The sequence below is a fragment of the Dendrobates tinctorius genome, unplaced genomic scaffold, assembly GCF_039654945.1.
Source record: "Dendrobates tinctorius isolate UK_male_01 unplaced genomic scaffold, ASM3965494v1 ptg000297l, whole genome shotgun sequence".
In the NCBI taxonomy this organism is placed as follows: domain Eukaryota; kingdom Metazoa; phylum Chordata; class Amphibia; order Anura; family Dendrobatidae; genus Dendrobates; species Dendrobates tinctorius.
The window spans coordinates 1933089-1955810 of record NW_027361964.1 but is presented as its reverse complement, the minus strand read 5'-3'; the positions used below and the strand labels follow the sequence as shown (position 1 = coordinate 1955810).

Here is a 22722-nt window from a genome sequence, read left to right as displayed (position 1 = left end):
GAATTCGGCATCTGGTCGGGGGGCTGGACCTTCATGGTTAAACTGAAGGTTTCCGGCGGCACGGTCACCCACATCCCTTCCTCGGCGTTCCTGGGAAGGGACAGGATCCTGGTCTTCTACCAGGGGCAACCGAAGGTCTGCCACAAGTGCGGCGACCCCACTCACTTCAGCGCTAGCTGCAAGGTACAGAAATGTGCCTTGTGTGGTGGGGTAGGTCATCTGGCCGCCTCGTGTAAAGACATTCGGTGTCACTTGTGTGGTGACCTAGGTCACCCTCTCAGCCGCTGCCCTCGCTCCTTTTCTAATGCCGCTGCAGGCCCGGCGGGAGGAGTCCGTGAGGGAGAAACCTCTGGCGGCGCTCCTGCAGCTGTGGCAGGTGGTGGCGGAGGGGAAGGGGCTGAGGGACCGGTGAGGAAGGGCAATGCCAAGGTGAGGGGCCCCGCGTATGTGCGGAGGCAAGAAAAACGCCATGGGGGTGGGGGGCAGGTGAAGTCTCGGGCAACCGGGTCGATGCCTGCTCCTCCCTCCAGGCCCGTGGCAAAAGCCTCTGAGGTCCTGAGGGAGAGTGTGGTGAGAGAGGAGATCAGGAGGATGGAGAGGGAGGATAAAGCGGCTGACTCGGACGGGTCCTCACAGTATGAAAGTGTTGATGAGGAGGTCCAGGAGCAGCCTACAGCAGCGGGTGGCAAAAGTAAACGTGCCAATCGTAACAAATCGGGGGGGAAGAAGGCTGGCAAGCCTTCAAAATCTCCCCCGCCCCCGACCACCAGGGTGCGCACGGAAGGGCCCGCTGACCCCCCTCTGATTGATCTCTCCAACCGGTTCAGCGTCCTCGGAGGCTCGGATGATGGGCCGCAAGACGAGGATGCTGGGCCGGGGGTACCACCGGAGGGTCCTTCGGGGGATGGTGGGGTCCGTCCCTCAGGGGGCAGTGTTCCTCCTGGGGGGGGGACAGACCTGGAACCCGGGGGCGAGGACACCGGGGGGGGTGGGATGGACACAACGGGAGCTTCCCTGAAAAGGAAGGTGTCCGACCCCTCCCCAGGAGGAGGTGATAGCAGTGGTAAGAAGTTGGCCATCCAACTTGATCACCCATGATGGCGGAACTCGCCCCGTTGACGCTGGCATCTATTAATGTTGCCAGCATAAAGTCAGATGCGGCTCGCTTCACGGCCTTTGATTTTTTCTCCCGGATTGAGGCAGAAATTTTATTCTTGCAAGAGACCAGACTAACAGACATGGGGGCCATCTATAAAGCACGGAGGGAGTGGAGGTGCGGGCCCTCATACTGGTCTCTTGCGGCCGAGCCGTATAGCGGGGTGGCAGTCCTTTTTAAGACTGCAGCTGTTGAATGCCGACGGGTTACTGAGTTGGAAATGGGGAGGTGCCTGATCCTAGATGTCTTCATGAGGGGACAAGAGCTCCGGCTCATCAACATCTACGGCCCGCAGTCCAAGTGGGACCGCAAATGTCTCTTCCTGAGGATCAAGCCCTTTCTTTTTACGAGCCGGCAGGTGGTCTTCGGTGGGGACTTCAACACCATTACGAGATCCCGTGACCGGGGGGGTCCCGGAGATCGCCTGGCTTATGATAGCGTCGCGTTGAATAGCATAGCCAGCGAAGCTCGCCTGGTGGATGTCCACATCCGGCACACCCCAGGTCACGGAGGTTTCACCTACCATAGGGGTAGCTGTAGGTCTAGAATAGACAGGTTTTTTTTGAAGGAGGACGCCATCTTTTCTGCTGTGTCCGCCGTTGAGGTGGAGTTCTCCGATCACTGTCTAATTTTCTTTTCTCTGAATGTTGCAGAGACTCATCGGATGGGAAGAGGGCTGTGGAAGCTCAATTCGTCCCTGCTGGAAGAAGCGGAGGTGAGACAATCCTTCGAGGACTTTCTTCAGAGCCAGGTACCGCTGTTGGATCTCTGTAGTAGTAAGTCAGAGTGGTGGGAGATCTTCAAAAAGCGGGTGGCGGGGTTCTTCCGTCAGCTCTCGAGCCTCAGGAGTCTGAACAGGCACCGCTTGTACCAGGCCCTGGGGAGGAAACTCGAGCAGCTTGTCTCGACTGGAGGTGACCGTGAGGAAATCTCCAGAGTGAAATCTTTGCTCAAGAGGTGTCAGTATGATAGACACACATCTTTAGTTTTTGAGAGGGACTTCGGGAAGTACCGCTCGCCCGACCCTTACAGAAACTGTAAGATGTCAGTGAATTGTAAGATGGTGACAGGACTGATCGACAGTACGGGGTCCCTGAACAGATCCAAATCAGGGATCCTGGAGGTGGTCAGATCCTTCTACTCACACCTCTTGGAAAAGAAGGATCTGGATCGGGACAGGATGTCGGCTTTCCTGGCTGAAACCGTCCCTGAGCCAGGGGGTGATCCCTCTCTTGGTGTTTTGGCAGAAGAAATCAGGGAAGAGGAAGTGAGACTGGCCATTGATGGGCTTCGGCCCAAGAAATCGCCAGGTCCGGATGGCTTAACATCCGAGTTCTATAAGACTTTTAGGGACTCCTTGGTCCCCCTCTTGACAGGGGTATTCAATGAGTGTCTCTCCTCGGGCACTCTTCCCGACTCAATGAGGAAGTCAGCCCTCATTATTCTGTCAAAGGGTAAGGATCCGTCCCGTATCGAGAATTGGCGTCCCATAGCGCTTCTCGATACGGACCGGAAGGTTCTGGCCAAGGTGCTGTTTAATCGGCTGGTGAAGTTTGCACCCCGGCTCCTGTCAGGGGCCCAGCATTGCTCTGTTCCAGGCCGCAGTACTTTTAGTGCTGTGCTCGGTGTCCGAGAGGCAGTGGAGCAGGGTAGGGCAGGTCACTGGAAGGGGTACTTGCTGTCATTAGATCAAGCGAAAGCCTTTGACCGGGTCAACCACGAGTACCTCTGGTCCGTTCTTTTGAGGTATGGTCTGCCTGGGAGGTTTGTAAAATGGTTAGAGATCTTGTACCAAGGGGCTGAGACATTTCCGCTGGTGAACGGTTGGTCAGGTCGCCCTTTTGAGGTGGGTTCTGGGGTCCGTCAGGGCTGTCCGCTGAGCCCGCTTTTATACGTGTTTGCGATCGATCCCTTCCTAAGGAGGGTAGATCGTGGACCGTTGGCGGGAGTCGGGATGGACCAGGCGGGCTCTGGGTCCTCTCTGAGGGTGGTGGCGTATGCTGATGATGTTTCCCTTTTCGTGTCCTCGAGAGGGGAGGCGGATTGGGTCATGTCGGAGGTAGTGCGCTACTCGGAGGCATCCGGGTCCATGATCAACCGGGATAAGTGTGAAAGTCTCTGGCTGGGAGGGGGAGATCCTAGGTTTGATCTCCCGGACACCCTTCCAGGGCCCCAGGCCACCGCCAAAATTCTAGGCATCGAATTTGGCCCCGGGGATTACCCCCAGCAAAATTGGGAGGGCAGACTTAAGATCGCCGCCCAAAAGGTGGACCAATGGAAGGGTTGGTCTTTAACCCTGAGGGAAAGGGTTGCCCTGGCTAAAGGCTTTCTGCTACCTTTATTAATATACCTGGGCAGTGTGTGCATCTTGCCGGAACCTCTCTGGACACGGGTCTATAGCCTGTTCTTCCAATTGTTATGGGGGAATAGGCTTAACCTAATCAAGAGGGAGGTTACATACCGTACGAGGAGACTAGGCGGGTTGGGTATGGTCAACCCGGTGGTGTTTCTAGTAAACACCTTTCTTAAGACTAACATCTCCAACCTCTGGCTAGAGAGGGCTCCTCCGTGGGTAGTCTCCTGCAAGGGTTGGCTTTGGCCTTTCTTCCAGGAATGGGAGACAGGAGGGCAGGTGAAGGATCTACGCACACCTCATGGGCATCTCCCGGCTTACGCTACCCCGGTTCTGAAGGTGATCCGCCGGTGGGGTCTGGGAATGTGGGAAATCAGGACCATGTCGAGGCAATGCCTTGACAGGAGGGTCCTGTTGACCCATTTCCAGAAGCCCCTGGCCCTTAAGGATTGCCCAGGCCGGGATCTGGAGGTCGGGCTGGGGCTTTTAAATTCTAAGCGGATCCCCATGAAGTTTTGGGACTTGACCTGGCGTTGCTTCCACGGGAGGCTGTATGTAAAGGATAACTTGAAGTGCAGGAAATCCGATGATCGGGGTTGTCCCCGTGAGGAGTGTGGCGACGTGCTGGAAAGCATGGAGCACTTCCTGCTTCAGTGTCCCTTTAATGCAGAGGTGTACAACAGGGTGGGTGCTTCCATACGCTGGCCGCGGCTGGCGTCCCTCTCCTACGCTGAGTGGGCCTATGGAGCGTTCAGATCCCTGGGTGGCCGGGACCCGTGCACTTTATTCCTAGTCAGTGTAGTGGTTAGGTTCTACACTTGGAATGCACGGTGCCTAGTTTCGACGCGGAAAAAAACCCTCCCAAGGGATGAGGTGGTAGGAAACATCTTGGGTGACCTGGTGAAGGTCCGTTCTTTGGAGTTCGAAAGGTTGGGTGTGAGGAAGGCCTCTTGGCTTTGGAGAGGCCTCTCCTTTTAAAAACGCACTCAAGGGAGGGCTAGCTCCGTGTGAATGAGGGTAGGGATAGCATAAGTTTCACTGGGTGTGTTAGGGATAGAAGTAGGGGCAGATAGGGACAGGGAGGGACAGGCACTGAGGGACAGATAGAAAGTTAGTTATGTTAAGTTAGGTGGAGTAGGGACAGGAAGGGACAGATAGGGACAGTTTCTTTAGGGACAGAAGCAGGGACAGTCTTAGTTGTTAAGGGACAGGGTGAATGAGTTAGTGAGGGACGGGGCCTCGAGAACTCCTTTTCCTGGTGGTGGGCTAAAAGCATGCCACTCTAGTCTTTTGTTTTGGAAACATAGAGCATTAATGGATATTGGGCTTGCAGGCACTGAACTTGGGCCTGTAAGAAACGTTTTGAAGGGTATAGTGTATTTAGTAATTAATTATATTTAATTGGTGTTATATTGTATTATGTATTGTATTGTATGTTATTATGTGTTGTGTATGTGTTATTATTTTCTTTTAGTTAGAGGGCATGGGAGGGTATAGTGAGGTTGGGAGGGGGGTGAATGGGGGAGGTGAGAATGGAAAAATCAAAGGACCCCAAGTCAAGGGAAGTGGCAAGTTGAGATATACCATGGACCATGGAGGAAGAAGGCATGCTGGAGCACATCGGAGGCAAATGGTGGAGGGTTTTTTTTCTTGAGGGGCATAAAACTTTCGTGCTCCTCAAGTAGATGTGATAGGCCACGAACTGTTATGGACCTTGTGGAGTGATAGGCCATGGACGTATATGGACCTGTGGTGAGGAAAAAAGGTGGGGGGAAAAAATTTAAAAAAAAAAAAAAAAAAAAATTATAAAAAAAAAATATATAATAAAAAAAATTCAAAAAAAAAAAAAAAAGAGGATAGGGGTGGTAAGCTCGGTGGCGGTTCTTTTTGCCAAGTTAATGGCTAAAGCTAGTTTTGAGGCAGTATGGGCCGGAAGTATTTCTTTAGTTATTTGTATATAGGTATGGGTGGGAAACGTGAATGGGGCGTGAACGGGTATGCATGAGGATGAATGGATTATATCTGGGGTTTTTTATTTTTTAAATTGTATAGTGTTGGTGGAGAGTTCCTGCTGGGGGCCTTCCAAGCTGGAAAGCTTGAGGACCACAAAGGACATTGCAAGTTTTGCACAGGCGTTGTATGTTTCTGTATGGTTTTGTCTTGTTTTTTAGTTCTGGAATGTTGTTTTTGTCTGTCTTATGTATTATGTATTGTGTTTTTGATATTTTTATAATAAAAGAGATACAGGATGTAACTCAGGATCAGTAATGTAATGTATGTACACAGTGACTGCACCAGCAGAATAGTGAGTGCAGCTCTGGAGTATAATACAGGATGTAACTCAGGATCAGTAATGTAATGTATGTACACAGTGACTGCACCAGCAGAATAGTGAGCGCAGCTCTGGAGTATAATACAGGATGTAACTCAGGATCAGTAATGTAATGTATGTACACGGTGACTGCACCAGAAGAACAGTGAGTGCAGCTCTGGAGTATAATACAGGATGTAACTCAGGATCAGTAATGTAATGTATGTACACAGTGACTGCACCAGCAGAATAATGAGTGCAGCTCTGAGGTATAATACAGGATGTAACTCAGGATCAGTAATGTAATGTATGTACACAGTGACTGCTCCAGCAGAATAGACAGTGCAGCTCTGGAGTATAATACAGGAGGTAAATCAGGATCAGTAATGTAATGTATGTACACAGTGACTGCACCAGCAGAATAGTGAGTGCAGCTCTGGAGTATAATACAGGATGTAACTCAGGATCAGTAATGTATGTACACAGTGACTGCACCAGCAGAATAGTGAGTGCAGCTCTGGAGTATAATGCAGGATGTAACTCAGGATCAGTAATGTATGTACACAGTGACTGCACCAGCAGAATAGTGAGTGCAGCTCTGGAGTATAATACAGGATGTAACTCAGGATCAGTAATGTAATGTATGCACACAGTGACTGCACCAGCAGAATAGTGAGTGCAGCTCTGGAGTATAATACAGGATGTAACTCAGGATCAGTAATGTATGTACACAGTGACTGCACCAGCAGAATAGTGAGCGCAGCTCTGGAGTATAATACAGGATGTAACTCAGGATCAGTAATGTAATGTATGTACACGGTGACTGCACCAGAAGAACAGTGAGTGCAGCTCTGGAGTATAATACAGGATGTAACTCAGGATCAGTAATGTAATGTATGTACACAGTGACTGCACCAGCAGAATAATGAGTGCAGCTCTGAGGTATAATACAGGATGTAACTCAGGATCAGTAATGTAATGTATGTACACAGTGACTGCACCAGCAGAATAGACAGTGCAGCTCTGGAGTATAATACAGGAGGTAACTCAGGATCAGTAATGTAATGTATGTACACAGTGACTGCACCAGCAGAATAGTGAGTGCAGCTCTGGAGTATAATACAGGATGTAACTCAGGATCAGTAGTGTATATACACAGTGACTGCACCAGCAGAATAGTGAGTGCAGCTCTGAGGTATAATACAGGATGTAACTCAGGATCAGTAATGTAATGTATGTACACAGTGACAGCACCAGCAGAATAGTGAGTGCAGCTCTGGAGTATAATACAGGATGTAACTCAGGATCAGTAATGTAATGTATGTACACAGTGACTGCACCAGCAGAATAGTGAGTGCAGCTCTGAGGTATAATACAGGATGTAACTCAGGATCAGTAATGTAATGTATGTACACGGTGACTGCACCAGAAGAACAGTGAGTGCAGCTCTGGAGTATAATACAGGATGTAACTCAGGATCAGTAATGTAATGTATGTACACAGTGACTGCACCAGCAGGATAATGAGTGCAGCTCTGAGGTATAATACAGGATGTAACTCAGGATCAGTAATGTAATGTATGTACACAGTGACTGCACCAGCAGAATAGACAGTGCAGCTCTGGAGTATAATACAGGAGGTAACTCAGGATCAGTAATGTAATGTATGTACACAGTGACTGCACCAGCAGAATAGTGAGTGCAGCTCTGGAGTATAATACAGGATGTAACTCAGGATCAGTAGTGTATATACACAGTGACTGCACCAGCAGAATAGTGAGTGCAGCTCTGAGGTATAATACAGGATGTAACTCAGGATCAGTAATGTAATGTATGTACACAGTGACTGCACCAGCAGAATAGTGAGTGCAGCTCTGGAGTATAATACAGGATGTAACTCAGGATCAGTAATGTAATGTATGTACACAGTGACAGCACCAGCAGAATAGTGAGTGCAGCTCTGGAGTATAATACAGGATGTAACTCGGGATCAGTAATGTAATGTATGTACACAGTGACAGCACCAGCAGAATAGTGAGTGCAGCTCTGGAGTATAATACAGGATGTAACTCAGGATCAGTAATGTAATGTATGTACACAGTGACTGCACCAGCAGAATAGTGAGTGCAGCTCTGAGGTATAATACAGGATGTAACTCAGGATCATTAATGTAATGTATGTACACAGTTAGGCCTCTTTCACACATCAGGTTTTCGGCGTCAGGCGCGATCCGGCGCTTTTGACAGAAACCGGATCCGGCGAAATGCAATGCCGGATCCGGTTTCCCCCCCATTGACTTGCATTTGCACCGGATCGCGCCGGATGGCCATGCGTTTCATCCGATTTTCGCCGGATCCGGCAATGTGACGCGATCCGACGTCTGGAAAAAACGGAGACTGTAACGTTTTTTGTCTCCGGCGTAAAAGCCGTACACGCCGGATCCGGCGCGTCCGGCTTTTTCACACAATGAAAGCCTATGAGCGCCGCAATGCGCCGGATCCGGTTTTTTGGGTCTGAGCATGCTCAGTAGCTCTGCCCACAAGACATATATAAAAGCAAGACAGTGGGACCCACAGCCACACCCAACATGCCACCCAAGAAAGCAACCAAGCGCAGCAGGAGAAGGCAGGAGACCACTGCAGCACCATCAGCACCACCACCACTCCAAATGGAGCAGCAAATAGAACATGCTGAGGAGGGGAGTCCAGCAGCAGATGAGAGACGGTAATTATCAAATCCCCCATTCCTCCAAACTAGGGCTATTGAATATCAAGATATTCATTGGCCCTTTGTTTCTCTTTATTCAACAGCCGCCCAATAGATGCAGCAGCAGCAGCAGCAATGGCAGCAGGTGGAACACCACCCACAGGCATGGAGTGTGGCCATCAGGAAGACAGCACATCTTCTTCTGGGAGCCCTCCCTCGCATCGTCAGCGTTTGACGGTAAGTTTTTATTTCCAAAATCCATCTTCTCTGTAATATATGTCTATTCATTGCCTTTTATTTCAAAACAGGAATCACAAGATGAAGAGGAGCTCCCAGAAGAAGAAGGAAGGGGTGGACAGACACCTGGAGTGGGCTCACAATTGGTAAGTTTTTGGCATCAAACGCAGAAACACAACATCACACTACACACAACACATAGAAAACAATGTTCTGCAGACCACACACAGCAAACAAATGCCTACATCCAAAGACATAACATTTTTTGTTTTCTTCTCTAGTCTTCCCAATCTGGTGCTCGGCCAAGAGGTCCTCGCAGTGCCTCCCAGGGTCGTCGGCGACAGCAACGCGGCGGTCACCAGCGTGTAAGTATAAATATTTTTGCTTTGTTTTTTTGCACTTTTTATTTCATTTCTTTTGTGGAGGCTAATTTTGTTATTTTTGTCTTTTTCTTTAACAGCCTTCACAGCGTGCTCCCGACTCTGACGGTGAGGATGGAGGGATTGATGTGGACCGCCTCATCGATCTCGTCAGAGAAAGGGAGCCGCTCTGGAATATGGCTGACCGCCGCCACGCTGACCTTATCGTTACCCGACGACTCTGGGAGGAAATCTGTTCTCTCCTTGTGGGCCGCTGGGAGGACCTCGAAGCTCGGGCCCAGATTACAGAGCGTAAGTATATACAGTACCGGTTGCTTGATGTAAACCAGTGTTTCCCGAACTCCAGTCCTCGTGGTCCCCACGGATCATGTGTTCAGGATTTCTATTTACTATGGAAATCCTGAAAACATGACCCCTGGGGACCATGAGGACTGGAGTTTGGGAAACACTGATGTTGTATACTAACCACTCCTTTCTCGTTTCATGGAACAGAATTGTGAATCGGTGGCGGTCTGTGAGGGATCGTTTCAAGAAGGAGTTCAATAAAGAGATGCGGGCCCCGAGTGGATCTGGAGGACGCAGGAGCAAGTACAAGTACGCAGAAGCCCTGTCGTTCCTCCGGGAAACAATGGTCACTAGAAGGTAAATATTACACACCACATGTGAAAAAAAATGTTAGATGTAAATTTTTTTTTTCAGCCAGGGCCATACCATGTCAGTATTTTAATTATTTTTTTTCTCTTTATTCCACAGCACGGTGAGCAGCACTCGGGAGCCTGCACGATTGGACCCTTCTGAGGCGATCCCTGAGGAGACCGGCACCGAGGGACACTTCGACCGCCCCGGTACATCTGCACCTTCCCAGCCTTCCCACACATTCGACCCATCTGTCCCATCCACCAGCACAGGAGCATCGTGGCCGCCTACATTACATGAAGCTGCTGGTGAGGAGATCGCTTTCCCTTTACCCCACCCTTCTGCCCCTGCCACCTCTAGTACACCTGCGGGTACTGGGCGGCAGCGGCAGAGGGGTCAGGAAAAGACTTATGCGCCAGAGTTCTTGCATCTGAATGCATCTTTCCAGAACTGTCTAAAAGTCTTGTCAGAGCAAATCTCTGCAGGCTATCAGCAGATCAACTCCAGCATTCTGGAGGTGAAGACACTTCTGCAAACCATGCATTCAGAAGCAAGATCTTCGCCAAACCACACCTTTTTCAGGTCTGTTGTGGAGCGCACGGAAACGCTCTCTCCTGCCCAGCAGATGCATGTAATGCATTCATGCCACGCTGCTCTCCAGCAAGTTACCTCCCAACCTCCTCCTCCCACCACAGTAGTTCCTCCACCTGCACCCCCTCCAGCCACTTTCCATCCTCCCCCTCCTATTACATCTACACCCCCTCCAGCCACTTTCCATCCTCCCCCTCCTATTACATCTACACCCCCTCCAGCCACTTTCCATCCTCCCCCTCCTATTACATCTACACCCCCTCCAGCCACTTTCCATCCTCCCCCTCCTATTACATTCCATCCACCTCCCCAGTACCAGCAACCTCCCCAGCACCAGACATCTCCCCACTTCCAGCAACCTGCCCCGTACCAGACATCTCCCCACTTCCAGCAACCTGCCCCGTACCAAACTCCTTCCCCATACAACTTGCCATCAACATCATCTGCTCCTACAGTCCCTGCCCAACCCTCCACTCCACCACCCACCACCTCTTCTGCTTCCCACATGTCCACCCATTCTGTAGTTTTTTCCACACCTTCACCTCTAACTGTTCCTTCCCCACCACGATCCCAGTCCTCTCTCCACACTCCTAGTGTCGAAGTGTCCCGCAGCCCCTACAGCAGTATTTCCACCACACACTACACAGATTTATAATGTGTGTATTTAAATAAAAATGACCAGTTTTATGGTTTCAAAGCTTTATTAAACAAGTTTATTAAAATTTTAAAAAAGTTTACTAAAAAAAAACATTTTTCAATAAAAGTTAAATTATTTTACACTGGTTGTCTGTCATTTCTTTCTGCGGCGAAAAAGGTTAAATACAGGGTATTTAAAAGGTGAAATGGTATTCAAAACCAGGTATATAACTGTGGGTAAATTTTAGCTTTTTGCCACAGTTGTGTTCCTGGTTGTGTTTGAAGCAAAGTATTTCACCTAAAAAGTTGTGTTTATTGTTGGTGATTTCCTAACAATGTACACAACTTTTGTTAAAAGGTGAAATACTTTGCATAAAACACAACCAGGTACACACCTGTGGCCTAAAGCTAAAAATAGAGACCATGACAAGATAGCCAACTTTGGTTGGCAAAGGTATATACTGTTGGTCCAGAAGGTACACAAGTTTGGTTAGGGCACAAATCTTTCACACTCTGTCATCCTGCCAGTGTACTCTGCCTTGAGGTGACATAAAGTATAGTGCAAAATTGTCCCTCATTACTGAAACCGTCACAGAACTTCTAGTGGTAATGTCCTGGTAATCTTGCAAGGTGGTTTCTTCAGAGGTGTCCTCAATGGAAATGGGTTCCTTGCAGATAACAAAATTGTGGAGTACCACGCACGCTTTGATCACCTCGTCCACAGTTTCTGTCTTGAGGTTGATCGCAGTCAATAGGACCCGCCATTTGGCTGTCAGAATACCAAAGGTACATTCAACCATTCTTCTTGCTCTTGTGAGGCGGTAATTAAAAATGCGTTTTGGTCTTGTCAATCCTCTGCTAGAGTACGGTTTCAAAAGGTGTTCTGACAGCTGGAAGGCTTCATCCCCTACACAGACAAATGGCATAGGTAGACCAGATGTTTGCGGCAGCGGTCTAGGTGGTGGGAACTGGAAGGTGTTTCCATACAGTTTACGCCCCATGGCAGACAGTTTGAAAACTTGATAGTCATTGGAGCGGCCATAGGCCCGAATATCAACCGCAATAAAATTGTATTCCACGTCAGCGATGGCCATGAGGACAATTGAAAAATATTTCTTGTAATTGAAATATTCCGATCCCGATCCAGCTGGCTTTACAATGCGGATATGTTTCCCGTCCACAGCGCCCAAGCAGTTTGGAAACTGACATATCTGTTGAAACTTGTCAGCAATTTCAATCCACCTCTCTATTGTGGGCTCTGGTAAAAACTCTTCAGCTAAGGAGTCCCACAGTGCACGGCATGTGTACTTCACTATTCCAGATATGGTGGAAATCCCGAGTCTGTACTGGAAATGCAGTGACGAAAGGGATTCTCCAGTTGCAAGAAATCTGTGGGGAAGTAAAAAACAATAAATTAGTTTTAAATCACAGCATTACATACCAAAACTCAGCTATAACACTTGGAGATACAAACTACCACCAACAAGATTGCAGTGAAAGTGTGCTCTGATGCGATCACATCCAATAAATGTGGCTTACCTTAAAGTCACCATCAGACGCTCTGCGGGTGAAACAGAGAAGCGGCAATAGGTGTCCGCTTTTCTTTTGAGGTGTGCAATGCGCTCCACCAAGTAATCAAAATTCTCCATTTTCATCCGAACATATCCAAAAAATTTATCCGGGTTTCGTCGAAGGTCCATGCAGAGTGTAGAATAGACCCCACGCGTCATTCTCTTGGCTGTGATGGGGTGGATCCACAAACGTTGTCTACGATGCCTGATGCGCTGCTGTCTCGCTCTCTCCTTCTCCAGAACAATCACCCTCAAACGATTTGCCTCCGCTATAAAATCCGCCAAATTCTTCAAAATATTTCCAATGACAACATCCATCTTCGCCAGTAACTTGCTCTTCTCTCCAACCTGCACTTTCTCCTCTACAACCTGTCAAAGAAGGGCTGTAGGAACATGCTATATATAGTTTTCCAGTAGCCAATCCCGTTCGGAAGGCCACAAGGGTCAATTTTAAAAACCGGATCCGGCGTAATCCGTCGAAAAACGGATAGAAAAACGGATGAACCGGATGAGACGGATCCGGTTTTGTCTGTCAAGAAAAAGACGGATCCAGCAGAAAACCGGATCCGTCACATCCGGTTTTACGAAACATTTGCCGGATCCGGCGTTCCGGCACGACGCCGGATCGCGCCTGACGCCGAAAACCTGATGTGTGAAAGTAGCCTAACTGCACCAGCAGAATAGACAGTGCAGCTCTGGAGTATAATACAGGAGGTAACTCAGGATCAGTAATGTAATGTATGTACACAGTGACTGCACCAGCAGAATAGTGAGTGCAGCTATGGAGTATAATACAGGAGGTAACTCAGGATCAGTAATGTAATGTATGTACACAGTGACTGCACCAGCAGCATACTGAGTGCAGCTCTGGACACACCCCAGAAGAGGAGGAGCGTCGCAGCTGAGCCTCTGCAGGCTGGGGTTTTGCTAAGCTCCTGGGAAGGGAGGTTTTTTTTCCTGCAAGGACTTTCCATCTGCCCCCTTCCCAGGAAAGAGGACTCTACCTGGGACTGAGCGCCGGGGCTGTGCCCCTGGCTCCCACCCTCCGGCAAGCCAGCTGGGGGTGGGGGGCCTCATCCACCACCAGGAGGCCCAAGGCACAGCCAGCCAGTCCCAGGGATGGGGAAAAAGCGGACCCCAGGGGGCCGCAAGGCTCCAGGGTCCGGGACCCCCGAAGTGAAGGCTGTGGCGGGCCCTTCCCCCGGAGGTGCAGCAGCCGGCAGAGGTGAGGCAGGGCCCCCCCTTAACATCTGGGGCTCCAAGGTTGCGGGAGAGCCAGCTACCACCTACGCCTCCCGCATTCATGCCCACCTCTCCGAGTACGAGGAGGCCGGCAAGCAGCTCAGGAGACTCCGGGGGGAGTTGGAGGGAGCCCGGGTGCTCAGTAAAAACAGGCTCCCTGCCTCAAAGAGAGCGGAGGTCACCGCCACGGTCAAGCGGCTGAAAGTGGAGATTCGGGCCCTGGAGGACCGGCGAAGTACCATCATGGCCGGCAGCGGCCCCTTCCAGGAGAAGCTGCAGAACGAGGACCGGTTCAGGACCATGGCCGGTGGGTCTCCTGGGGGGTCAGGAGTCCCTGTCCAGGTGGAGGAAAGCGAGGAGGAGGAAGAGCAAGATGGGGCCCACACCACATCCGGGCCACCTCCACCTGAAGACCTGGCGGACACCAGCGTGAGCCAGGTAACATGCAGCGGGATAGCCCCCGAGCAGGTGGCCCTCCCGCTGGACTCCAGTAACGCGGAGGAAAGCGGGAGCGAGGGGGAGGATGGAGGGAGCGGGAGTAGTTCTGAGGGGGGCTGCCTCATCCTAAAACAAGTACGGCAGACTGAATCCCCAGCACGGTTTGGCACGCTGTTGTTTGGGTATGAGGTCTGCCAGGAGGATGAGGCAACCGGGAAGAGGAGAAACAGGAGGCGCAGGCGTAAGGCCTCTGAAGGCGTGGAGGAACAACTGGTTTTTGCTCCTCTTCCCGGGGCCCCTCTGTCCTGCTGTGTGGAACCCGCTACCCACCCCGGCTCGGGCCCTGTGGTGGGTCCGCAGCGAGGGAGCGGGGAGAGAGATGACTGTTGTGACCTGACTGTCGCATCTGGTGACAGTTCAGACCAGGGCAGCGACATGGAGGTCGGTGCTGGTTGTGGTGGTGGTGTCCAGGCTCAGCCCTCAGTGGCAGGGGGGGATGGCCTGGCACCAGGTAAAGTTGGTACAGCCAGGGCCGCACCTCCGGCGGCGAGTGCTGGGGCTTCTGGACCCCCCACGTACGGATCCGCTAAGTCTGGATCGCTAGTGGGGGTCCAGAAGCCTAGGAAGGGCGAACAAAACATCAAGCAGCAGCTGAGGCGGTGCAGAGTGCTGGTCGCTCCCATGTCGGCGCCTGTGGTGAGAGCGGGGTCTCCGGCACGTCGACCCAAAAAGGGGTCCGTGCAGGGGGCTCCGCCGCCGCTGGGTGACGAGGGGGAGTGGCCGGCCTTGCCTGTCTCAAGTGGTGGGCATAGGGTGGCGGCGGTGGTCCGTGAGGGGGGCGTGGCCTCCCCGAGTGTTGCCCGGCCTGCAAAGGCTGTGGCGTGCGGGGGGGGCATGTCCTCCTCGGCCGTCGTCCCACCCGCTGCGTCTGCGTCGCCCGGGGGGGGCGTGGCCTCGCAAGGGGTCGCTGCTCTGCCCGTGGTGGCTGTGGCTGGCGGGGGGGGCGTGGCCTCAGCGGTCGCGGCTCCGCCCGCTGTGCTCGCGTCACCCGGGGGGGCCGTGGCCTCGCAGGGGGCCGCGGCTCTGCCTGGGGTGGCTGCGACCGGCGGGGGGGGCGTGGCCGCTGCGGGCCCGCTGCACTCTGTCCCACACGCCCTTCCAAGTAATGCTGTGCTGCCCCCAAAAGCTGGCGGGGAGTTGTCGGGGTCCCCGGCCCACCTACCTTCATCTGAGGGTGCGGGGACTCTGGCGCTCCCTGGCAAGCCGGCGGCGGGGGTGAAGAAAAGTGCAGGGCAGGGAGCGGTGCCAGTGGCCGTCCCTGCCCAGAGTAATGAAACCTCAGTAAAAGGAAAAAAAATGGAGCTGAAACCAGGAGCTGCTGTTGCTCCTAGGCCCAGCCAGGGCAGAGTGCATGATGTCATCAGCACTGAGGCATTTAAAGGGGCAGCGGCGCTCCTGGACAGGAGCTGGAGTAGCTCCCAGCAAGAGAGCTCAGGGCCCCCAGCAGGCAAAGAGAGGAACTACACTGGTTTGGGAAATGTTAAAAATGTAAAAAATGTAAATAATGTTGCTATGTTAACCAATTGTGCGAGTGAGAGTGAGTACGAAAGCGGAGTGGACATATTTGAGGAGATGTTTGCTGAAGTGAATGGTGATATGAGTGACATGGATGAGGGAGTGAGTGCTACTGTGAATGTGGGTGAGTGTGCTGGAGTGAATGCAAATAATAAAAGAGTGAATGGGAGAGTGAGTGGGAGGACGAATGAGGGTGCTGGCACAAGTGGTGGTAGTGGTGGGAGGGCTGGCCCGTCTGCCCCCCTGGCCGCAAGACCCCAACATAGTTATGCGGGGGCTGCGGCTGGGGGTCGGGGTGGTCCTGGGGGGGTCTCCTCGCCTCCGGGCTCCAGGGACGGCGCTTTGCACCACCGTTTCCTGGAGGCCCTCAAAAAAGGAGAAAGGTCGATAGTGGTAGAGGGGAGGACAGTGGACTTGTCTTTCTGGATAGAGAGACACGGCCTTGCTGCCTTCCAAAACCAAAGGGAGGGAGGGACTGTTTGGTCTCTCCCCACAGCCGGGCAGGGGCCGCCAAGGAGGAATGTGGTCCGTCTTAGGTGGGGGGGCAGTGAAGCTTGTCCACCTAGGAGCAAGGTGGTGGAGCTCCTCCTTAAGATGGGCTTCGGGGCGAATGACATCTTTGCCCTGATACATCCTTCGGCGTCCCGCTTCTTCGACGTCAGCTTTGTGCGGCCAGAGGGGCTTGAGCTCTTCTGGTCTAACTATGAGCTGGTGCGGGAAGAGCCCGGATGGCGAGACTTCGTTGCGCAAGCGGTGTCTCGCCAAAATTCCGTCAAGCGAGTGACCGTGGTCACTTGTAACGAGTCACTTGCCGGCGTGGACATTATGACGTGGCTTTCCCGTTACGGGGAAGTCACCGAGGTCCCCAAAAAGAACAGGGACGAATTCGGCATCTGGTCGGGGGGCTGGACCTTCATGGTTAAACTGAAGGTTTCCGGCGGCACGGTCACCCACATCCCTTCCTCGGCGTTCCTGGGAAGGGACAGGATCCTGGTCTTCTACCAGGGGCAACCGAAGGTCTGCCACAAGTGCGGCGACCCCACTCACTTCAGCGCTAGCTGCAAGGTACAGAAATGTGCCTTGTGTGGTGGGGTAGGTCATCTGGCCGCCTCGTGTAAAGACATTCGGTGTCACTTGTGTGGTGACCTAGGTCACCCTCTCAGCCGCTGCCCTCGCTCCTTTTCTAATGCCGCTGCAGGCCCGGCGGGAGGAGTCCGTGAGGGAGAAACCTCTGGCGGCGCTCCTGCAGCTGTGGCAGGTGGTGGCGGAGGGGAAGGGACTGAGGGACCGGTGAGGAAGGGCAATGCCAAGGTGAGGGGCCCCGCGTATGTGCGGAGGCAAGAAAAACGCCATGGGGGTGGGGGGCAGGTGAAGTCTCGGGCAACCGGGTCGATGCCTGCTCCTCCCTCCAGGCCCGTGGCAAAAGCCTCTGAGGTCCTGAGGGAGAGTGTGGTGAGAGAGGAGATCAGGAGGATGGAGAGGGAGGATAAAGCGGCTGACTCGGACGGGTCCTCACAGTATGAAAGTGTTGATGAGGAGGTCCAGGAGCAGCCTACAGCAGCGGGTGGCAAAAGTAAACGTGCCAATCGTAACAAATCGGGGGGGAAGAAGGCTGGCAAGCCTTCAAAATCTCCCCTGCCCCCGACCACCAGGGTGCGCACGGAAGGGCCCGCTGACCCCCCTCTGATTGATCTCTCCAACCGGTTCAGCGTCCTCGGAGGCTCGGATGATGGGCCGCAAGATGAGGATGCTGGGCCGGGGGTACCACCGGAGGGTCCTTCGGGGGATGGTGGGGTCCGTCCCTCAGGGGGCAGTGTTCCTCCTGGGGGGGGGACAGACCTGGAACCCGGGGGCGAGGACACCGGGGGGGGTGGGATGGACACAACGGGAGCTTCCCTGAAAAGGAAGGTGTCCGACCCCTCCCCAGGAGGAGGTGATAGCAGTGGTAAGAAGTTGGCCATCCAACTTGATCACCCATGATGGCGGAACTCGCCCCGTTGACGCTGGCATCTATTAATGTTGCCAGCATAAAGTCAGATGCGGCTCGCTTCACGGCCTTTGATTTTTTCTCCCGGATTGAGGCAGAAATTTTATTCTTGCAAGAGACCAGACTAACAGACATGGGGGCCATCTATAAAGCACGGAGGGAGTGGAGGTGCGGGCCCTCATACTGGTCTCTTGCGGCCGAGCCGTATAGCGGGGTGGCAGTCCTTTTTAAGACTGCAGCTGTTGAATGCCGACGGGTTACTGAGTTGGAAATGGGGAGGTGCCTGATCCTAGATGTCTTCATGAGGGGACAAGAGCTCCGGCTCATCAACATCTACGGCCCGCAGTCCAAGTGGGACCGCAAATGTCTCTTCCTGAGGATCAAGCCCTTTCTTTTTACGAGCCGGCAAGTGGTCTTCGGTGGGGACTTCAACACCATTACGAGGTCCCGTGACCGGGGGGGTCCCGGAGACCGCCTGGCTTATGACAGCGTCGCGCTTAATAGCATAGCTAGTGAAGCTCGCCTGGTGGATGTCCACATCCGGCACACCCCAGGCCACGGGGGTTTCACCTACCATAGGGGTAGCAGTAGGTCTAGAATAGACAGGTTTTTTTTGAAGGAGGACGCCATCTTTTCTGCTGTGTCCGCCGTTGAGGTGGAGTTCTCCGATCACTGTCTAATTTTCTTTTCTCTGAATGTTGCAGAGACTCATCGGATGGGAAGAGGGCTGTGGAAGCTCAATTCGTCCCTGCTGGAAGAAGCGGAGGTGAGACAATCCTTCGAGGATTTTCTTCAGAGCCAGGTACCGCTGTTGGATCTCTGTAGTAGTAAGTCAGAGTGGTGGGAGATCTTCAAAAAGCGGGTGGCGGGGTTCTTCCGTCAGCTCTCGAGCCTCAGGAGTCTGAACAGGCACCGCTTGTACCAGGCCCTGGGGAGGAAACTCGAGCAGCTTGTCTCGACTGGAGGTGACCGTGAGGAAATCTCCAGAGTGAAATCTTTGCTCAAGAGGTGTCAGTATGATAGACACACATCTTTAGTTTTTGAGAGGGACTTCGGGAAGTACCGCTCGCCCGACCCTTACAGAAACTGTAAGATGTCAGTGAATTGTAAGATGTTGACAGGACTGATCGACAGTACGGGGTCCCTGAACAGATCCAAATCAGGGATCCTGGAGGTGGTCAGATCCTTCTACTCACACCTCTTGGAAAAGAAGGATCTGGATCGGGACAGGATGTCGGCTTTCCTGGCTGAAACCGTCCCTGAGCCAGGGGGTGATCCCTCTCTTGGTGTTTTGGCAGAAGAAATCAGGGAAGAGGAAGTGAGACTGGCCATTGATGGGCTTCGGCCCAAGAAATCGCCAGGTCCGGATGGCTTAACATCCGAGTTCTATAAGACTTTTAGGGACTCCTTGGTCCCCCTCTTGAAAGGGGTATTCAATGAGTGTCTCTCCTCGGGCACTCTTCCCGACTCAATGAGGAAGTCAGCCCTCATTATTCTGTCAAAGGGTAAGGATCCGTCCCGTATCGAGAATTGGCGTCCCATAGCGCTTCTCGATACGGACCGGAAGGTTCTGGCCAGGGTGCTGTTTAATCGGCTGGTGAAGTTTGCACCCCGGCTCCTGTCAGGGGCCCAGCATTGCTCTGTTCCAGGCCGCAGTACTTTTAGTGCTGTGCTCGGTGTCCGAGAGGCAGTGGAGCAGGGTAGGGCAGGTCACTGGAAGGGGTACTTGCTGTCATTAGATCAAGCGAAAGCCTTTGACCGGGTCAACCACGAGTACCTCTGGTCCGTTCTTTTGAGGTATGGTCTGCCTGGGAGGTTTGTAAAATGGTTAGAGATCTTGTACCAAGGGGCTGAGACTTTTCCGCTGGTGAACGGTTGGTCAGGTCGCCCTTTTGAGGTGGGTTCTGGGGTCCGTCAGGGCTGTCCGCTGAGCCCGCTTTTATACGTGTTTGCGATCGATCCCTTCCTAAGGAGGGTAGATCGTGGACCGTTGGCGGGAGTCGGGATGGACCAGGCGGGCTCTGGGTCCTCTCTGAGGGTGGTGGCGTATGCTGATGATGTTTCCCTTTTCGTGTCCTCGAGAGGGGAGGCGGATTGGGTCATGTCGGAGGTAGTGCGCTACTCGGAGGCATCCGGGTCCATGATCAACCGGGATAAGTGTGAAAGTCTCTGGCTGGGAGGGGGAGATCCTAGGTTTGATCTCCCGGACACCCTTCCAGGGCCCCAGGCCACCGCCAAAATTCTAGGCATCGAATTTGGCCCCGGGGATTACCCCCAGCAAAATTGGGAGGGCAGACTTAAGATCGCCGCCCAAAAGGTGGACCAATGGAAGGGTTGGTCTTTAACCCTGAGGGAAAGGGTTGCCCTGGCTAAAGGCTTTCTGCTACCTTTATTAATATACCTGGGCAGTGTGTGCATCTTGCCGGAACCTCTCTGGACACGGGTCTATAGCCTGTTCTTCCAATTGTTATGGGGGAATAGGCTTAACCTAATCAAGAGGGAGGTTACATACCGTACGAGGAGACTAGGCGGGTTGGGTATGGTCAACCCGGTGGTGTTTCTAGTAAACACCTTTCTTAAAACTAACATCTCCAACCTCTGGCTAGAGAGGGCTCCTCCGTGGGTAGTCTCCTGCAAGGGTTGGCTTTGGCCTTTCTTCCAGGAATGGGAGACAGGAGGGCAGGTGAAGGACCTACGCACACCTCATGGGCATCTCCCGGCTTACGCTACCCCGGTTCTGAAGGTGATCCGCCGGTGGGGTCTGGGAATGTGGGAAATCAGGACCATGTCGAGGCAATGCCTTGACAGGAGGGTCCTGTTGACCCATTTCCAGAAGCCCCTGGCCCTTAAGGATTGCCCAGGCCGGGATCTGGAGGTCGGGCTGGGGCTTTTAAATTCTAAGCGGATCCCCATGAAGTTTTGGGACTTGACCTGGCGTTGCTTCCACGGGAGGCTGTATGTAAAGGATAACTTGAAGTGCAGGAAATCCGATGATCGGGGTTGTCCCCGTGAGGAGTGTGGCGACGTGCTGGAAAGCATGGAGCACTTCCTGCTTCAGTGTCCCTTTAATGCAGAGGTGTACAACAGGGTGGGTGCTTCCATACGCTGGCCGCGGCTGGCGTCCCTCTCCTACGCTGAGTGGGCCTATGGAGCGTTCAGATCCCTGGGTGGCCGGGACCCGTGCACTTTATTCCTAGTCAGTGTAGTGGTTAGGTTCTACACTTGGAATGCACGGTGCCTAGTTTCGACGCGGAAAAAAACCCTCCCAAGGGATGAGGTGGTAGGAAACATCTTGGGTGACCTGGTGAAGGTCCGTTCTTTGGAGTTCGAAAGGTTGGGTGTGAGGAAGGCCTCTTGGCTTTGGAGAGGCCTCTCCTTTTAAAAACGCCCTCAAGGGAGGGCTAGCTCCGTGTGAATGAGGGTAGGGATAGCATAAGTTTCACTGGGTGTGTTAGGGACAGAAGTAGGGGCAGATAGGGACAGGGAGGGACAGGCACTGAGGGACAGATAGAGAGTTAGTTATGTTAAGTTAGGTGGAGTAGGGACAGGAAGGGACAGATAGGGACAGTTTCTTTAGGGACAGAAGCAGGGACAGTCTTAGTTGTTAAGGGACAGGGTGAATGAGTTAGTGAGGGACGGGGCCTCGAGAACTCCTTTTCCTGGTGGTGGGCTAAAAGCATGCCACTCTAGTCTTTTGTTTTGGAAACATAGAGCATTAATGGATATTGGGCTTGCAGGCACTGAACTTGGGCCTGTAAGAAACGTTTTGAAGGGTATGGTGTATTTAGTAATTATATTTAATTGGTGTTATATTGTATTATGTATTGTATTGTATGCTATTATGTGTTGTGTATGTGTTATTTTCTTTTAGTTAGAGGGCATGGGAGGGTATAGTGAGGTTGGGAGGGGGGTGAATGGGGGAGGTGAGAATGGAAAAATCAAAGGACCCCAAGTCAAGGGAAGTGGCAAGTTGAGATATACCATGGACCATGGAGGAAGAAGGCATGCTGGAGCACATCGGAGGCAAATGGTGGAGGGTTTTTTTTTTCTTGAGGGGCATAAAACTTTCGTGCTCCTCAAGTAGATGTGATAGGCCACGAACTGTTATGGACCTTGTGGAGTGATAGGCCATGGACGTATATGGACCTGTGGTGAGGAAAAAAGGTGGGGGAAAAAATTTAAAAAAAAAAAAAAAAAAAAAATTATAAAAAAAATATATAATAAAAAAAAATTAAAAAAAAAAAAAAAAAAGGATAGGGGTGGTAAGCTCGGTGGTGGTTCTTTTTGCCAAGTTAATGGCTAAAGCTAGTTTTGAGGCAGTATGGGCCGGAAGAATTTCTTTAGTTATTTGTATATAGGTATGGGTGGGAAACGTGAATGGGGCGTGAACGGGTATGCATGAGGATGAATGGATTATATCTGGGGTTTTTTATTTTTTAAATTGTATAGTGTTGGTGGAGAGTTCCTGCTGGGGGCCTTCCAAGCTGGAAAGCTTGAGGACCACAAAGGACATTGCAAGTTTTGCACAGGCGTTGTATGTTTCTGTATGGTTTTGTCTTGTTTTTTAGTTCTGGAATGTTGTTTTTGTCTGTCTTATGTATTATGTATTGTGTTTTTGATATTTTTATAATAAAAGAGATACAGGAGGTAACTCAGGATCAGTAATGTAATGTATGTACACAGTGACTGCACCAGCAGAATAGTGAGTGCAGCTATGGAGTATAATACAGGAGGTAACTCAGGATCAGTAATGTAATGTATGTACACAGTGACTGCACCAGCAGCATACTGAGTGCAGCTCTGGACACACCCCAGAAGAGGAGGAGCGTCGCAGCTGAGCCTCTGCAGGCTGGGGTTTTGCTAAGCTCCTGGGAAGGGAGGTTTTTTTTCCTGCAAGGACTTTC

General features: G+C 52.0%; 1 protein-coding gene across 1 annotated transcript in view; it reads right to left on the bottom strand.

Annotated features, from left to right (window-relative positions):
* LOC141073138 (uncharacterized) overlaps positions 1-22722 on the bottom strand; it is a 125490-nt gene that overhangs the window by 72457 nt on the left and 30311 nt on the right. The window lies entirely within an intron of this gene.